General features: G+C 44.3%; 1 pseudogene; it reads left to right on the top strand.

Moving 5' to 3' along the window:
- The first annotated feature begins 5,115 nt into the window (after positions 1–5,115).
- LOC126471926 (5S ribosomal RNA) lies at positions 5,116–5,233 on the top strand (annotated as a pseudogene).
- The last annotated feature ends 240 nt before the right edge of the window (positions 5,234–5,473 follow it).

Genomic DNA, 5,473 nt, shown 5'->3' with positions numbered 1-5,473 from the left:
CTTCTAGTCAAGTTGTGCCACAAACTCCTCTTCTCCCCAATTCTATTAGTTATGTGATGTACCCATCTAATCTTCAGCATTCTTCTGTAGCACCACATTTCGAAAGCTTCTATTCTCTTATTGTCTAAACTATTTATCGTCCATGTTTCACTTCCATACATGGCTACACTGCATACAAATACTTTCAGAAACGACTTCCTGACACTTAAATCAATACATTTTATATCCTCTCTACTTCGATCATCATCAGTTATTTTGCTCCCCCAATAGCAAAACTCCTTTACTACTTTAAGTGTCTCATTTCCTAATCTAATTCCCTCATCATCACCCGATTTAATTCGACTACATTCCATTATCCTCGTTTTGCTTTTGTTGATGTTCATCTCCTTTCAAGACAATGTCCATTCCGTTCAACTGCTCTTCCAAGTCCTTTGCTGTCTCTGACAGAATTACAATGTCATCGGCGAACCTCAAAGTTTTTATTTCTTCTCCATGGATTTTAATACCTACTCCGAATTTTTCTTTTGTTTCCTTTACTGCTTGCTCAATATACAGATTGAATAGCATCGGGGAGAGGCTACAACCCTGTCTCAATCCCTTCCCAACCACTGCTTCCATTTCATGACTCTCCAACGAGAAAAATATTTCGGCGATCAGACATATCGCCGTCATCAGGCGTGGTGACAAACTGACCTCCTTGAGGCGAACGGCCGACTTATATCCCCTTCCCTTTCGGGCTGCTCTCTACTCGATCCACGGCAGAAGACGTGCGTTGGCATCGTTGAGAGGCGACTGCGTCGGTATCTGTGGCCGGCGGCGCTCGGCGGGACGTCCCGTCTACGAAGCGTGAATGTAGGCGGCCTAAGCACTCCGTCCGCTTTGGCTGCCGGCTGGTTCTGTTTGCTGAGTGTCTTCTTAATTAGACTCACTGCTGGTTCCCAAGCCTTGCTAAGGCTACAGCCGCAGTCTCGGTTGATGAGACAATCCCTGCTGTGTATTTCGATGGCCCCTCTTACGATGCTGTCCCAGTATTTCATCGTTTGCGTAACACGCTATGAACCGACAATAGATCCGTGGATTGTTCGATCAACTAATACGCCGTGAGAAAGCGAAGAATCTTGACATCAAGCTACATTACTGGCCATTAAAATTGCTACACCACGAAGATGACGTGCTACAGACGCGAAATTTAACCGACAGGAAGAAGATGCTTTGATACGCAAATGATTAGCTTTTCAGAGCATTCACACAAGATTGGCGCCGGGGGCAACACCTACAACGTGCTGACATGAGAAAACTTTCAGATATTTCACACACAAACAGCAGTTGACCGGCGTTGCCTGGTGAAACGTTGTTGTGATGCCTCGTGTAAGGAGGAAATATGCGTACCATCACGTTTCCGACTTTGATAAAGGTCGGATTCTAGCCTATCGCGATTGCGGTTTATCGTATCGCGACATTGCTGCTCGCGTTGATCGAGATCCAATGACTGTTGGCAGAATATGACATCGGTGGGTTCAGGAGGGCAATATGGAACGCCGTGCTGGATCCCAATGGCTTCGTATCACTAGCAATCGAGATGACAGGCGTCTTATCCGCATGGCTGTAACGGATCGTGCAGCGACGTCTCGATCCCTGAGTCAACAGATGGGGACGTTTGCAAGAAAACAACCATCTGCACGAACAGTTCGACGACGTTTGCAGCACCATGGACTATCAGCTCGGAGACCATGGCTGCGGTTACCCTTGACGCTGCATCACAGACAGGAGCGCCTGTGATGGTGTATTCAACGACGAACCTGGGTGCACGAGTGGTAAAACGTCATTTTTTCGGATGAATCCACGTTCTGTTTACAGCATCATGATGGTCGCATCCGTGTTTGGCGACATTGCGGTGAAGGCACATTGGAAGCGTGTAGTCGTCATCGCCATGCTGGCGTATCACCCGGCGTGATGGTATGGCGTGCCATTGGTTACACGTCTCGGTCACCTCTTGTTCGCATTGATGGCACTCTGAACAGTGGACGTTACATTTCAGATGTGTTACGACCCGTGGCTCTACCCTTCATTCGATCCCTGCGGAACTCTACATTTCAGCAGGATAGTGCACGACCGCATGTTGAAGGTCGTGTACGGGCCTTTCTGGATACAGAAAATGTTCGACTGCTGCCCCGAACAGCACGTTCTCCAGATCTCTCACCAATTGAAAACGTCTGGTCAATGGTGGCCGAGCAACTGGCTCGTCACAATACGCCAATCACTACTCTTGATGAATTGTGGTATCCTGTTCATGCTGCATGGGCAGCTGTACCTGTACACGCCATCCAAGCTCTGTTTGACTCAATGCCCAGGCGTATCAAGGCCGTTATTACGGCCAGAGGTGGTTGTTCTGGGTACTGATTTCTCAGGATCTATGCAACCAAATTGCGTGAAAATGTAATCACATGTCAGTTCTACTATAACATATTTGTCCAATGAATACCCGTTTATCTTTGCATTCCTTCTTGGTGTAGCAGTTTTAATGGCCAGTAATGTACTTGCAACATACACACACCAATACAGTGCTAGGTGCAGAAAGGTTGTGTGACTTCGATGAAGTACTGAACCACAAAATACCTATCTAGGTGACAGAAGGGGAGGTCACAGTACAATCTCACCGCACAGTTTTCGCCATCAGTCTGCGGCCGTAACGCCAGATAGTCACGCCTGTCGTGTGAACGAGGCGTCTGTTCAAGGTGATGAACAGTTAATCTATTACTAAATGTTAGGCGCCAAGTACCTAGAACAAAACGCGTCCGCTACAGAGAAAGCTACATTTGCTGGTCCGTTATCATAGCTTAAACTGAATGGGTAGTAGGCTTCACATTTTGGCTGTCCCATCTGTCGGAAAAGCGGTCCTCATTGGATTCCCATTCCTTCACAAGGAAGAAGAAGGGATTGTTTAAAACCTGAAGAGTTGTCACCTTTTTGAGTAAATTAACAGCTTCTCTCAAAATGATGACAGGTGAAATCTGTTGACAGTACGTCAAGCATAATTGTCATCATGCCCCTTTTCTCTTGGAATATTTGCTTATAGGATAAAATGCAACTGAGAATTAAAGCAACTTGAAATAAAATGTACAGCTAATAAACGAATACAGCAGTGGGTTGTTCAGTACAAAAGTGTCGTGAATCTGTAATCAAAATACTTAGTTATTCTTTTTATTAGTCTTTCCTTTGTTTGAGGCCTAGGATGGACACACACGCACGCGTCCCGACGCATGGCGTTAAAAGGTGAGTACGGGGTTGTCAACACAAAATCATACGGTGTAATGCCAGAGTAGGCCTAACAATGAATAAGAAAATAGAAATGCGGGTAAGCTACCGTGAACAGCATGGTGAACGCATTATCGTAGCCAAGGTCCATACAAAACTGACCCACACGACAGCGGTACAAGTTTACAGGACTACAAGCTCCACAGGTGATGAAGAGATTGATAGAATGTATGATGAGATTAGGAAATCATTCAGATAGTTAAAGACAACGGAAATGAAATTGTGTAATTAATGAAAGAGGAAGCCGCCTAGTATAATTTTGCACAGAGCATGATTCGGCCATTCATAACACCCATTCATAACACTTTGTCTAAGAAGCATGAAAGCAAGTTGTATACGTGGAAGAGACCTGGAGACACTGGAAGGTTTCACACAGATCCCAGGTCCTTTATGGCAAAACTGTTGTTTTGAAACCAGGCTTTAGACTGCAAAACATTTTCACGGGCAGTGTGGGCTATGATCCCAATTTAGTGGTCATTAACTTCAGATTGCTGGTGAAGACTGAAGTGAGTATTAGGCAACGACTGACAGAAACAGAGGAAAGAAATACAATGGAAGACGAATGGATAATTTGAGAGGTAAAAAATGAAGACGGCAGAGGATCAAATACGCAAAAAGACAACCCTCAGTAGAAATTATTGGATAACACACGAGATATTGAATTTAACTGATGAAAGGAGAAAATATAAAAATTCTGCAAATGAATCAGTGGAAACCGAGCCAAAAATACGATTTATAGAAAGTTAAAAATGGCAAACAAAGAACAGCTAGAAGAGAAATACAATGCTGCAGAAGTGAGATTGCTATGGGGAAGATAGATGCCACCTTCAAGAAAATTAAAGAAATGTTTGGAGAAAAGAGAAGCAGCTGTATGAATATTTAGGAATTAGGTGGCATGCCAGTACTAAGCAAACAAGGGGGAGCTGAAACGTGGAACTTCACAGAATTATTAAGATCCTTGGAGTAATATAATGTGAAATCATTATTCCATCTGATGTGAAAGATAGATTACACAGCCGACTTATCGTCATATTAAAAAGAACGTAACAATTACAATTCCAAAGAGGCTTCTGCCCTACGAACATGAGTATTACCGGACCACCAGTTTCATAAGTCACGCTTGCAAAATTACTACACGACTTATGTTCAGAAGAGCGGAATAAATGGTATAAGCTGGCCTCTGGGTAGATCTGTTATGATTTCGGAGGAATTTAAGAACACAGGAGACAATACTAAATCCACACTTTGTCTTAGAAGACAAATGGATGAAAAGCAAAGAATGTTTTTAGCTACTTGTAGATTTAGAGAATGATACTGGCTAGAATACACTCTTTGAAATTCTGAAAGTAGCAGGGGTAAATTTAGTCAACAGAAACCTACCAATTGTACAGAAACCAGGCTGCAGCTATGAGTCGAAGTACATGAAAGGGAAACAGTATTTGAGAAGGGTGTAAGACAGGTTTCAATCTATACACTAAGTAACCATTAACGGAAACGAAGGGGAAATGTGGGAAAGGAATTCAAGTCAGGAAGATGAAATAAAAACTTTGAGGTTTGCCAGTGACGTAATTCAGTCAGAGACGGCAGAGGACTTGGAAGATCATTTGAACGGAATGGATAGAGTCTTGGAAAGAAGTTATAAATGAACGTCAACAGAAGTAAAACGAGTGTAATGGAACTTGGTACAATCGAATCAGGTGATGCTGAGGAAATTACATTAGGAAATGAGACACTAAAAGTAGATGACGGGCACTGTCAATTCGGCAGCAAAGTAATTAACGGTGGCCTAAGTAGAGAGGTGGCAACGGCCTTACCGTAGTGGATACACCGGTTCCCGTCAGATCACCGACGTTAAGCGCTGTCGGGCGTGGCCGGCACTTGGATGGGTGACCATCAGGGCTGCCATGCGCTGCTGCCTTTTTCGGGGTGCACTCAGCCTCGTGATTGCCAATTGAGGAGCTACTCGACCGAATAGTAGCGGCTCCGGTCAAAGAAAACCATCATAACGACCGGGAGAGCGGAGTGCTGACCACACGCCCCTAGCCCAGACCGCTACCAATTCAGTAAGATTACGGAAGGTCCAGCCCATCATCTTCAGGTTGTACAAAGCCATCTTTCCCCAGCTGTCCGAAACTGGCTCTGTCTTCGATAATAACGA

This window comes from Schistocerca serialis, chromosome 3 (genome assembly GCF_023864345.2).
Source record: "Schistocerca serialis cubense isolate TAMUIC-IGC-003099 chromosome 3, iqSchSeri2.2, whole genome shotgun sequence".
Classification (NCBI taxonomy): domain Eukaryota; kingdom Metazoa; phylum Arthropoda; class Insecta; order Orthoptera; family Acrididae; genus Schistocerca; species Schistocerca serialis.
Note: the sequence above shows the minus strand (reverse complement) of the source record. Positions and strands in the feature narration are given on the sequence as shown.